The following is a 15,134-nucleotide window of genomic DNA, read 5'->3' as shown; positions in this document are numbered from 1 at the left end:
TCGTGTCTTTTATAGCCTTTCTCATGTTAGATATCAATACAGTCGTATCATTCTGTACTATAGTATCATTTAGTAATTTCCTAAAAACTTTTTGAGTTTGAAGGCTCTTAGCACCATGATTAACAATTGACCATCTTGTATTTGCTTGAGATCCGAGAATTGTATAAACAAAGCTTTCAATGCTCTCTTGCAAAAGAACTTTTCCGACTGATGTAATACCTTCAGAATGATATGCAATGAAGCTACGATAATCAGTAGTCGAATATTGAAAATTAACATAATACCCATCATTGTTTTTATCAAATTTTAAAATACCTTTATAAGGGATATGCTTTTTCAATTCCGTAAAGTCATATTTGTCTAATAACGATGGATGCTTCATAAATTTTCGGATCTGATAATATAAATGGTATTTAACAAGGCTTTGTATAATTCTACTTTTATCAAAATTTAAATGATTAAGCGCAATACCATAAAAACTAGCAACATAAGCCCCACAAATCATAGCGTAGTACGCTTCTTTTTATAATTTAAATGATTTTTAATATTGTATCTTATACCAGTCGGCTGTTCTTTTTTACTTTTAATTTCACTTGTCCACGTAGCTGTTATAGGTGGTAAACTACTCATAAAATAATCATTCTCTGTGACATACAATCTGAAGTTACAGATATCAACATTTACCGGCCTTTGAAATGTAGGTTTTACAATAAACTTTGAGGACCATCGATGTAACATATGATCGAAATAGTCCTCAGAATGACCTTCATCCCCATTAGCAGCTGCTATGAGATTTGAAAACAAAGGCGTTTTAGTTGTTTCCAAATATATTTTTGGCCATGATGTATATGATACATGTTTTAAATCATCATCACCTAATTTTATAGCATTTTCTTCTATTTGCTTGTTTGACATATAATATAAGCTATGTTATATATGAAAAAGTTCACTGTTTTTATAGACGGAGATCGTAAAAAAATTGACTTACAAGAAAGTATAGTAACATCTAACTATTCATATTTATATATTAAAAAAGCTTATGTGTATTGGGAATATAAAAATATAAAATTAAATAATACTTTAGCTTTTACAATAGGCGCAACAAAATATAATATAGATGCTGGTTACTGGACTTTTAAAATGCTTAAAACGTTTCTTGAGTCTGTTAACGTAAAGCTTGAGATGGTAGAAAACAACGGAACTTGTAAAATAACTAATAATAATGACGAGGTATTAGTATTATCTGATACTCTTATTAAAATGTTAGGTTTTAATGATACCATAAAACTATTAAAAAGGTATCGTACAAAATGGTGTTTCTAGAGTGGATATAAACAGAGGATTAAAGTGTATGCAAATTTCTTCTAATATTGTAAATTCAAGTTATAATTATAACCTTGAAGGAAAAAAATTAATATAGCTTAAACTTTACCAGTAATAACAATTCAGTCGTTATTTGGCACTGTATACGAATACAATGATATTGAATCTAAAGTTACAATTATAAAAGGAGCCTTTAACGAGCTAATATTTAATATATTAGATCAAGATGGTAACCCTGTGAATGTAGGTAGTATTCTACTTGAATGTTATCTTGAGTAAGTTAAATGGATGAAGACATTAAAATTGAGCAAAGTTTAAGAGATATTTATTATGATCCGAAACAGGGTATCAATCAGCAGAACGGCTTTATCAGAAAGCATTAGAAGAAGGTATAGATGTTAGTAGAAAACAAGTTAAAGAATGGTTAATATCTCAAGATACATACACTAGATATAAACCTATTATTAGGAGACATAAATTCAGACAAACAAGGGTAAACTATCTTGGTGAACAAATACAAATGGATTTAGTTGATATGGGTTCTTATAAGTATAAAAACAATGGTTATTATTGGATATTAACAGCTATTGAAATATTAAGTAGATATGCATTTGCTATCCCTGTTTATAGGAAAGACACAAATAATATGACAAAAGCTGTTGCAAAACTATTAAGTCAATTTAAAGATAGATTTAATGATTACCCGAAACTAGCTCAATTTGATGATGGTAAAGAATTTTATAATGTAGGTGTCAAATCATTATTAGAGAAACATGGAATTAAGTACTTCTCTACTAAAAATGATAAAAGGCTGCGATTGTCGAACGATTCAACAGAACGCTTAAAACATCTATGTGGAAATATTTTTACAGTAAAGGAACATATAAATGGATTGATATATTGGATGATTTAGTATATAATTATAACAATACAAAACACAGTACAATCTTGATGAAGCCTAAAGATGTTAATAAAAATAATGAAGATGAAGTATGGAATACATTATACGGTCATGAAGTTGCTTATTTACCATTACCTAAGATTAAAATTGGTGATATGGTTAGAATATCAAAGTATAAATCTATATTTACGAAAGGTTATGAAGCAAATTTTACAGAAGAGCTTTTAAAGTGACTAAAGTTATTAGAGGAGATCCGAATTTATATGAGATAGAAGATTTAGAAGGAGAGCCTATAATTGGTAAATTTTATGAAGAGGAACTATCAGTTGTGAATAAGAAAGATGATGTTTATAGAGTTGAAAAGATATTAAAACGTAAGAAGGTTAAAGGTAAAAAGATGGTTTTAGTTAAATGGTTAGGTTATGATAATAAACATAACAGTTGGATTCCTGAAAGTGAAATACAAAATATAGAGTAATCTATATAATGGCAGAAGGAGGTTTTGATTATATTGAATTAGAAGATAAGAAGCAAGAAGATAATAACGATGATTGGCAAAATTTTCAATTTATTGATGATAACAATAATAATGAAGATGATAACGATTATAATGAATATTATGAAACATCATTTACTGATGATAATTTTGGTGTAACAATAAGAAAAAAGACAAATAAAACTAATAATCTTCCTGATGTTCCTACTTCCACTCCTGTTTATACAGATATTATTAGGCCTGACAATGAAGTTTCTTTTGCTGTTGAAAAGTTCATTACAAAAAATTATAAAAAAGAGTTTAGATTTAATCACTTAAAAGGTATGGCAGCTTATGAAGGTATAAATTTTAGATTAAATTTAGGTAAAACTGATTCAACAAATAATATTACATACAAACCATTAAATAAAAAAAATGAGCGAAGTGATAGTATAATTGTTTTAAAACGTAATAGTAATGGTATATTACAATACAATAAAGCAGAAAGTGCTAAAGAAGCTGTTAAACAATTTAAAAACGAAATTAAAAGAATTATTAATTTGCAAAATGAATTTATAAAAACTGAAGAGAGTATGCCTATGGTTGATTTAAATAATCAATATACAGAAAATTTCAATCAAATAACTAATGAAGAACTTAGAGAACATATAGGTGTGATGGTTACTTCTGAAACTATTGATAAAAGAACACGCCCGCAATTCATAAAAGCACAAATAAATCACTTTGTTGAAGAGCTAAACAAAACTCAAGTTAGAATAGATGAAATAGAAAATGAAAATGAAAATGGTATTAACAACAATATTGATGAATTAACTAATTTGCACGAAAGAGCCGAGGAATTAGAAATTATAATTAGAGAAGAAGAAGAACAATTAGAGAAAGAGGATGTACGAGAGGAACAGGAAGAAGACATTACTAGATTACAGCGGTTTAAACAATGGGTAAAAAAAAATATCCCAGAAATATCAGCTTTAGCTATATCTGTAGCTAGTATAATTACAACCATTGTTATTGCTGCAAGAAAAATAATCCTACAAGGGGCTCAAGCTACTAGTAAATTTTCTAAGGCTTTAGCAAATGTAGGTAAAAAATTATGGCCATTGTTAGGACCATTATTTAATATTATCGCTCAGACTATATCCTGGGGGGCTAAAGGTCTAGCATGGCTAGCTTCTAATCTATGGATTTTAGCTATTGCTGCTGCTTTGTTAATATATGATCAGTATAAACAAAGAAGAAAATAAAATATGTTTTAATATATATGAATAGATTATTACAAGAAGAGCTTTTACCTGGTTATAAAAAGACTGCTATGACAAAAATTAAAGGTAACCGTACTTTTTATAGTATAACCTTTAATCCTAATAGTCTTAAAGCGACTGAACAAGTTTATATTAATATTCCGAAATTGAAAGCAAATAGTTGCTTAGTGCCTTGTTCACTTAATCTATCGTTTGATCTTAAAATCAGTAATACAAAAAGTCACTTTATAAATAATCTCAGTCAGATTTTACAACATAGACTACAAATTAAAGTGGCTGGGGAAACCCTTTACGATTGTAGTGAACATAATGTTATAAGTGTATACAAAGACTTGTGGTTACCTAAAAGTGATCGACAAGGCCTTATTGAATATGGCATATGTAGTCAAAATCTAAGAAAACTTATTTCTAAGGATGATAGTGGTGCAACAAGTGGAAGTACAGAAAAAGTAGCAGACAAATTAATGTATGATATTTATGGTACAAGGCAGAAAATTAATATTGATAATATTATTCAAGACCATGGGTTGTATTGCCCTTACTATATGAATAATAACCCTCAATACATAATAACATTACCACCAAGTGATCAAGTCCTTATCCCCCAAAGCGGTCAAAATATAGGTAATTACGAATTAGAAAATATTCAGCTGGAATATGAAACTATTGAAAATCAAGAAATTGCAGATGAGGTTACAAATTTATATTCTCAAGGGAGGAGTCTATTTTATGAACATATAACCCTTTTAAAAAAGGAAAAATGGGATAAGTCAAGTACATTACAGAATATAAACGTAAATGTCCCTCGTAAAAGTATGAAAGGCATTGTACTACTATTCAAAGAAAATGCAGTTAGTGATAGCGAAAAATTTGAATTTCCATTAATTGATGAAGTTAAAGTGACAATAGAAGGCACCCCAAATTGCCTTTTCAACCAGGGCATGAATAAAACACTATTTTATGAAGAAGCAAGAAAATTTTTTGATAGAACTATTCCGATAGATTGCTTCATGACAATTGAAAAATTTTATAAGGATAAATTTGCATTAGTTATCGATCTACGCACCTTTCAAGAAAAAAATATTGCTGGTAACGGTAAAAAATCATTAATACTCAAAACGGCATTCTGCTCAAACATATACAAAGATTTAAACTGTTACATCTATGTTATTAGTGATGCTCTTGTTCAATTTGTTAATAATGATTTACAAAGTATTCAATACTAGAATAACCAGTAATATATAAATGAACACACCCTTTAATATGATTATTTTAGGCATGACTGCTTGCGGTAAAACCTTCTTTCTTTTAAGAATGTTAGAAAAAACTTTAATAGACATTTTGATTATATTATTTTATTATGTCCGACTTTATCGTATAATAAAACCTATCAAGAATGGAAATATATAAATGATTCTGATTTAATTAAGGTAGAATGTGACCAAGATCAGGTAGATATTGTTTTAAAATATGTTAGTGATGTATATAAAGGCACCAATAGTCTTATTATACTTGATGACTGTGCAAGTTGCTTAGATGTTAAAAATAGGACATCGAATTAATAAAATTAGGGTTTAGTGCTCGTCATTATGGGCTTTCTACTATTGTGATTACACAGCAATTGACTAGTATTTCTAAACCTTATCGTGAAAATATAAGTTATTTAGTTACATTTTATAATACAAACCGCAATGATATGAAAACCATATTTGATGATTATCTTTATGGTGTTGAAAAAGATGATATAGAAGAAATAACCAAAAAATTGAAAAATAATAAGTATGCACATTTAGAAATTCAACTTGTATACCCATACCAATGGAAAATTGTTATTCCGCAATAAATAATGTGTTAATATATATATATGCCAAAGCGTAAAGAACCTGAAACAATTGATGATATAATTAATGAGATTGATTCCGCAAATGATACTATCAAAGATGCAGTATGTGATGATAATATACAAGATAAACTGCACGAAAATTTTAATAAAAGAGATCAACTACTTAAACTAGCTGAAGATGGTGATTTAGACAAGTCAGTTGCTTACATTAAAAAAGCTAGTCAAAAAATTATTGATAAATTATACATTGAATATGAGAAAAAACGATTACAAAAAGCTAATGAGTTTTTAACTGATTTAGTTATATCAAAATTTTCAGATATATTAAAAGGGTTTGATGCTATTGAAGATCCCAAAGAATTAACAAAACAGCTTAAATCAGACGACCTTTTAAAACGAGATGTTTATAGTTTAGTAGAAAAAATATCACCCCTATTACCTTTTCTAGGTTTTTTATCTGGTGGTATAACAACCGTTAAACATGTTTACGAACATAAAAATAATAAACCGGATATAAAATCTGAGGAATAATATAAATGAGCTTATTTTATGGGCATGATAAAACAGATATTAATGTAAATATACAAGGACCTGTAGATAAAACACATCTATCAGATAACTACTATACTAAAACTCAAGCTGATGGTAAGTATGCTTTGATTTCTAATTTACTAAAATATTATACTAAAACACAAGCTGATAATAAATATGTTTTTGTTTCAAGATTAGCCAACTATTATACAAAGAATGAAACAAATGGTAAGTATGCTTTAAGTTCTAATTTAAATAAATATTACACAAAGAGTGAAACAGATGGTAAGTATGCTTTAAATTCTAATTTAACTAACTATTATACTAAAACACAAGCTGATGGTAAATTTAATGACTATTATACTAAAACACAAGCTGATGGTAAGTATGCTTTAAATTCTAATTTAACTAACTATTATACTAAAACACAAGCTGATGGTAAGTATGCTTTAAATTCTAATTTAACTAACTATTATACTAAAACACAAGCTGATGGTAAATTTAATGACTATTATACAAAGAATGAGATTGATAGCAGAGTAAATGGTAAAGTAGTACACCATAGCAATCAATTAAATTATAAAAATTTTAATAGCCGACAAGATACTATCAGAATTTATTTTAATAATGTTAAATTTATTGAATTTACACTTTTATTAATAAATCCGTCTGATAACTCTAAAACAATTGAATTAGATATGATGGCAGATAAGATTAAAAAAAAATTTATCATTAAACTAACAAATGATAATGAAAAAAAGATAGTTAATGCATTACTAGATTTATATCACGTATACTGTGTTGATGATGATTTAAACTATATTTATATTATTATTGAACCAACAAAATCTTCAGTTTCACTAAGTTATGACGAATGGAAAAGAAAATGGCTGGCAGCATTTAATGGATTAACCAAAATTCAAGTTTATTCACAACATCAATCTATATTATCTATGTCATTTAATGGTTTTTCACAAAATTTTAGGGCTACTATAGAAGATAATATTCTATCAACTAAAAAATTTGTAAATGATGAAATCGAAAAATTAAAAAAATTTATTAAAAATAACTATCAAGCTAAAACTTAAGATGAAGAATAATCCTCATGTTTGACTACATATCACATAACTGTTTGTAATAAGTAATTAATACAAAAGCGATATACAAAAGATTCAAAATCCTGAAACAATTAGTAAAAACACTTTTAACAAAATTATATAAAACATTGTTAAACATGTACATGTGACACACGCTTGACAGATATATTGTTTCCATAGTTTTTTAAAGAGCATCTATGACATTGTTCGCTCAAAATTTCAGGCTTAGTTGCCCGAAATTCTTCGCCCCTAACAACGATTTAAAAAGATGCTTTATTAACACTTGATTATTAACACTTGATTATTAACACTTGATTATTAACACTTGATTATTAACACTTGATTATTAACACTTGATTATTAAAGACTGTTTATAAAATTTAAACGCACCTATATATTTCAAAAACATATAGATTCCATATTTTTAAACTATAGATTATAGCCTCGAGATTTTTACCCCCCTTTGAAACAATGACTTTTTTTTACGCAGCTTTTTTTACATGACCTTTTGCTGAGGGACGCCTTTTGAACCATGGTCTTATTTTGCGCTGTTATAAAGATAGTTTTTACCCAAGGTTAAAAGTAGTAATATACATGGGGGATAAGAGAACACTTTGTGTTCTCGTACCCCCATGTATATTACTACTCATACTCGAACGAATTTCAATTTTACTTCAGGTCAAAGTTCCCTGGATGACTTGAGCTTTAATGTCGAAACATAAAAGGGTAAGCTTCAAGGGTAAAAATTATATAAGTAAAAAATACAACTTTGATTTAAACAGCAAAAATTGATAAATCATGCATTCCACATAGTTATATAAGTATAATGAGTAATTTGCCTGAAAAGTATCAAAATTTTGATATTTCTGAATTTGTAATTATGAAAAGTTCGATCTTGCAAAGTACTTTACTCACCCTTGAACTATTTGTATATTGCTGTGTTGCAGCTTACAATTGTGAGCGAATACTGAAATTACCCATGCCTTCGTATAATCACCTAATATGTACAAAGTATAAAAACTCACAATTTCTTTGAACCTCAAGAGAACACAAGTTATTGGGGTTTTACTGTACACACGAGTATTTTTTGTAGTTCTTGCATAATGAAATGTCTTTGCAATTTCAATTCCATGATTTCAAATGTCATGTCACGCGACTTGTGTCGCTATACACGCCAAACCGCTGAATTTAAGCTGTTGTTTTTATGATGCCATATATGATTAAGATTTTTAATGTTAACTTACGTGTGGAAAAATAAAAGACTTCCAGCTCATTTGGTGTAAATCTGTATGACCCAGGTAACAGGTTTCGTGTTTTGGAGTTACCAGCAGAATAGCCAGATGAGAGCTTATATCCATAGCCGAAGTTTGTGTATGAGCTGGAACTGGATCCGGTGTTGTTAGCAATATAGATATCAAAACCGTATCCAAATGTGGGTCCATAGTATCTATTTGTGTACATTGCGTATGCATTATTGGATGTATTTGATTTAAAAGGTGCCAGACCATCCTTGTTTTTAAAGGAGAAAATGAAAGAGTTTGCTGCTCGCATGTAACGACTGTTTCCTATAAAAAGACAGACATACAAAATTACATTTAAGATGGAGCATTTACGATGGAGCATAGGAATTCCTAGCACAGATATAACAATGCCATTTGTCAATTCTATATCTTCAATGATCGAATCTTGTAATTTTTAGTTGGAACTTTATGCCTCTTCATCGGCAAATCTCATATCTCTTTAATGTAAAGATAATCTATTTGTGATTTTGTCAATATTTTATTTTTAAAATGTTTCTTCAAAAACTCGACCACAAGAAGCCTCAGTAGGAAAAGAAGGCTTTGGACATTGTAAAATTAATGACAGGTCATATATAGACTATTAGTACATTTATAAAAATATGTTTTAGGTATAAGCTCATTAATATATTTAAACAGGTTAAAAATTAAGCTAGCTGTTTCATCAATGGCTAATCTTTCGGAAGTTTGATTTTTACTAAAGATTTTCATGAAATTTGCTATAGTTGGATCCTGGGTTAAAAACTAATAGCTATTTCCTTTGGCAATGCTGAATGACGAAAGAATATCTTTTTATAGCTTTGAAGTAAGATTTAAGACATGTAGAATCGTAGCTAAATCCAAAAGAGAAATGCCAGTAATACCAGTAATCTCGTTTGTAAAAAAATATTAACTAATAACTGTATTTCGTAGCCAGTTTTTGTTGGCAAACGTTTTCTTGCATTTATTAAGAACTGTACCTCATATTTTTCTCTTTATCTTAGAAGACCTTATATATATGTTTTTAGTTCTATTGTTTAATAAAAAAGCCAATTTTCAACCATCCAGTTGTTTTGATATTAAGAGCATCATGCAGATGGGGGGACATTCTTGATACAAAAATATGTTCTCCCACGATTTCTTAATTAGCTACCTAATTTGAATTATTTTTAATTCTCAAATTAGTCTTATTTCTTGTTTTAAGAATAAATTCTTAGCTATATGCTTTTAATTGAAAAATACTCGTATAAAGAATTCATTGTATAAAATTTTTAACGAGAAAAAGTTGTTTAAGATATTCTCATGAAAAATTCATTCTTCTTTATAAAATTTTTAATGATGTTCGAAAGATTGTCTCAAGTTACCTCCCCAAGATTGCGATGCAAATCCCCCAAACACATAAGATCCGCTTTTAATAATGACCAGTGTTGGTCCCTTTGAGTCACAACGACTGTGAAATGTGCTCCCACTCCAACCATTTACGGATGCTTTGTAACAGCGCTCAGTCAATTTGCCGTGTAAATTCGACGGCAACCATTCTTCAAGCTTTTCTACCCATTTCTTATTCTTTATAATACTTGAGTCCTGCAGGATTGCTAGAGATGAAAATGAAATTCCATATGAAACTTTTGAATGCTTTGTTATTGCTTTAAGTTAACTCTTCAGATATAAATCATTAAGAAAAACAAATTTAGCAATAAAGACTGTCTCGAAATTTTGCTTTACTATAGGAAGTGGCGTAAGTTTGAATTAGGCTGCCAGTAACTTTCCATAATGGGCTAACTCTTTTCCCTCCCCCAAAGCTCTAACAACATAAAAAATTTCCCGACTAATCGTTCATATAACAATATTTATTTATATAAAGACTTTGAGTGAGATATATTCAGTGCTTCCACTTGCCCAAATATAATAAACACTCATTTCATTCGCTTTATTTTCATGATTAACTCCGCAAGGTACTTCCATGGAAGTTAGTTGCTTTGGTGCCCAGTGTTGCCACGCCTTGGGATTTCTCCCAAGATCTTGGGATTTTCTGCTCAAGCTTGGGATCTTGGGAGTTTTTTTCGAAATATTGTAAAATCTTAGGATATTTTGTTTAAATATTTTATAGGTAATATTATCTCGTATTATGAATTTATAAATAAGTGTGACACGTCTTTTAAAAAAAGATGTACCTGGTGTATTTGTCTTTGGTTGCATTTGTCACTCCTTTGCTCTCTGCGCACACTATGCAAGTTGTTGCCTACCTTCATGGTTGGAAGCATTTGTGAAAAATGTCTGCTGTTATTTTTCCTGTAGCAGTCGGCGACAACACCAGTTCCGTCTCATACAAGATATTGTTGAAGCGCCTCGTCATAAAGTTCTCAAGCTTTCACAGACGAGATGGCTCTCCCGAGGCCAAGTTGTTGCCAGAATTTTAGAGCAATGGGATGCATTAAAACTTTTCTTTCAATCTGAGTCTCCATGTGATCGTGTAGACGGGGCAGTCAAGATCTATGAAACCATGACGACGAATGGAACCAAGCATATTATGGCATTCCTAACTTACATATTGTCAAAAGTGGACAGATTAAATGCTGAATTTCAGGCTCAAGATTTCAAGCTGCACACACTGTACAGTTCTATATCGGATGAGTATAGAAGCATTTTGGCCATGTTTATCCACGACAAAGTCGTACGAGAAACACCGTTGGACGAGATTGATCCAAATGACGTAAGCTGTACAAGCATCTCGACGATATTCATCTTGGAGGAAGATGTACAGTCCTGTTCACCCAACAGTCTTTGGGTAGCCAAGAACAACGTTTCAGAAACGATTGCCGTAACTTTCTCGTTGAGTTATGTGACCAAATAAAGAAGAGGTTTTCTTTCAAAAGTGATGGAGTTCTAGCTTTGCTATCAGCAGTCAACCCTTCAGAGGCATTATCCAGCAGGCGGTCATTAAACTCGATAGCGGTATTAGCACACCATTTTTCGTCTTTAGTGTCTGAAGATCAATTGGATGAACTTGATGATCAGTGGAGGCAATTGTTATATGCCACAGACTCTCTTAAAGGCATGACTAATTCCCCAACACAGTTTTGGGATGAGATCAGAGCTATTAAAGATGGTAACGGCAATAAAAAGTTTGAACTTTTGGGAAATTTTATGTGCAACCTGCTTGTTTTGCCTCACTCATCTGCCTGTGTCGAGAGAATTTTTTCCCAAGTTAACATGATAAAGACTCCTAAAACCAACCGCCTACATTGTTCAACTTTGAGGAACAGATTAATTATAAGACAAGCTATTGCTCGACAAGGTGCGCATTGCTACACGTGGGAGCCGTCTACGAAACTTGTAAAGACGTACAATTTGGTCATTGTCGGAGGAGTACTTTAAAAACATTGTCAGCGTCAGGAACAGGAAGAAAATGTGACTGATGTTTATGACATTGTAAACGAAGAGACTGTTGAGATAGGGTCTGGTTAGCACTTAGCATGTTGTCGATTTGGCTGTTTCAACGATTTTACCATCACCATGTTTGACTTTTTATGTACTGTTGCGTTTCACGAACTATATTTAATCATTTCAACACTTATATACATAAACTATCGATTTTTATGAAATTAAAATTAAAACAAAAATCAATTCATTCCAGTCCTTACATTATGCGTTCATTAGTGCGGCTAATCGTGTACCCATGACAAAGAGGTCCCCCAGAAACGATTGTGGGGGATCTTGGGATATTTTAAAGGATCTTGGGACTTTTTGCTCAAAATCTTGGGAATTTGTAAAATAGTGAGTGGCAACACTGGTCAAGCTCACTGTCTGAATTGAATGTTTGATCGTTTCATAGTAATTTTTATAAGCATAATAGAAACTAAACTACAATCAGATGGAATTTATGGAAATCTTTTACAAATTTATATATTGACATGAATGCTGCTTTCCAAACTGGGAATTTTTTCAACAGGGTGAAAAATTTATGGATGAATTGTAAATGCTTGGCAAAGACGATCTCGCGAGCGACATTTTAGTCATTGATGTTCAAAAGCAAGCCAACATTGTTTTGAGTTTTACCAGCAGAAATTTACATCCAAAATCGTAAGTAAAGGACAACTGAAGTGTATGCATGAATGTAATATATCAAAGTCAATTTATGCGAGTGTGTGATGCGATTTATGTTAATATGGCGTATGGTAAGCAGATTGATGCTTCTAAAATTGTTGTTGCCGAAGGACTTTTAGCTATGATTTCCTTAGTGCTTGGGAATCGTGACCGTTATAGGCAGCGAAATCCTACATTCCTGCAAATATATTTCAATGGACAAAAAATCTGTAGCCATAAGGCGCCATACTACTATTTACTTTATCATAAACAAATGTTTGGGGCTTTTCAGTTTATGATCATTGATCATTCAATCATTGGACAGTTATACTACATATTGTTTAAGATTTGAGAAAACTAACATTGATTACATGAGAAGCTGTTTACTATAACCTGTGATTTTGAGTCCTCTGATCCATGAAGCTTTTTATTTTGACAATTGGACAGTTATATTACATATTGTTTAAGATTTGAGAAAACTAACATTGATTACATGAGAAGCTGTTTACTATAACCTGTGATTTTGAGTCTTCTGATCCATGAAGCTTTTTATTTTGACAATTTTACTGGAATGGTATTAAACCTGAGTATTTCACATACATGAAATGTTGTCCCATGTCACATATTGTCCCCTTTTCTAACTGAACACCTCATGTAGAGATGTAAAGGTGTGTTAATCTACGGCTCATACCAGATGGTTTGCCATAAATTCCAAAGGGCTATTGATGTATGAAAAGCATTTTCTATAAAGTAAAAATGTCTTCCTATGTATGCAGATAAACCTTGAAATTTGGCAAAACAGCAAAGTATTTTTCATGATCACTAGGTAATTTTTCTGATGATCAGTATAATTTCTAAACTAAATTATTTCAGATTTACATTTAAACGAGCTTTGATCATATGAAAAGATATTTATCGTAACCAGTAAGCATGACACATGAACCAATTTTAACATTCATGTAATTATATAATTAAAGATATGTTGGTTACATTCTGTTTGTATTTGATAATACAATGCTACTAGTGATTGCTATATAGCACACCTTGCAGAAGATAATAGTCTAGTGAAATGCCTAATAAACATTTATGGCATTAAGCTGTCCTTAACTGCAAATTTTCACTCTGATAATTTTTGCTTAATCTTTGGCAGAAAAAAATTTTGAGTTTTTTCTCAAAAGGTGAATTTGCTGGCACTGATGTGGAGATGGGTAAAGGGTTACAATAAACTTGCATGATTTGAAGTCTGAGCTTTTCTCTATATATGAACTGTCACTTGTCGTACCAAATTTCTAATTTAACTCATTACATAGAGGTTTGAATGGGAGTCTCTAGGGGGGTCTATGCCTGACAACTTGGTAGAAATTTTTAAAGACTACATCTGTTTTTGAATAGCATTATTGTAAAATAAATTTTACATTCCTAGACATGCTAATGAGCCATATATTTGGCATGATAATGAGCCTAAATATTTGGCAAAACATTTAAGTATTGTTCACTTCATTTTTTTTTTGAAAAAAACGTAAGCAAGATGTGTTGTGTTTACGCAAAAACGATGCCCACAAAATACATTTTGTATTGCTCTAAAACGCTGAAAATGGCATTTTTAAGGCTCTGAAATTCAAAATTTCTCAGGGGAGAATGCCTCAGACCCCCCCAGGTGCGGAGCGCCTCTGGCGTTTTATGACTGATGTTTGAAAATTCCTAGATCCGCCCCTGCATAAAAATGCTTACAAAAGTTGCATAGTAGCATTTGATATAAGTGTTCAGTCTTAAATATGCAAATTTAAATGAGCGACTGTGAGTGTGCAGCCTGAAATATTTTATTTTGAAAATAACTTCGAACCTCATATAATTTACTTTTGATATTAGCTAACATTAACTTTGAGTTGTAGCTATATAACTTTCAATATCATTGAATGGGAAAGTTTGTTTCATCAATCTCGTAATATAGTTGCGAATTTAGGTACATCAAAATAAATGACTGCACCTTATTTTTGGTTTTATTTATATTTCCGAATACTTTTGAGGAAACTTCATTGGTAAAGTTTTATTTTTTAAAATCGATAACCAACAGTTTTGTGCTGAAGGTATTTTGAATTTAAAATTAATCATCTATAATGTATTTTGAGGAACGCTTGATCCGCTACAGTCGTGATACTTAACGTAGTATTTATTATCAAAGTGCAATTTAACCCGTGAATGTTGAATGTTGAATTTGAATAAACGTTAAATTTTATAATGTGCACAGGGAGAACTAGCTGCACGACACATTTTGCATCTTGTTGATGGTTACTAAAATTTCACCATGGCCATCAAAG

The sequence above is a fragment of the Xenia sp. Carnegie-2017 genome, unplaced genomic scaffold, assembly GCF_021976095.1.
Source record: "Xenia sp. Carnegie-2017 unplaced genomic scaffold, XeniaSp_v1 HiC_scaffold_22, whole genome shotgun sequence".
NCBI lineage: Eukaryota > Metazoa > Cnidaria > Anthozoa > Malacalcyonacea > Xeniidae > Xenia > Xenia sp. Carnegie-2017.
The sequence above is the reverse complement of the archived record's forward strand: the minus strand, read 5'-3'. Positions refer to the sequence as shown.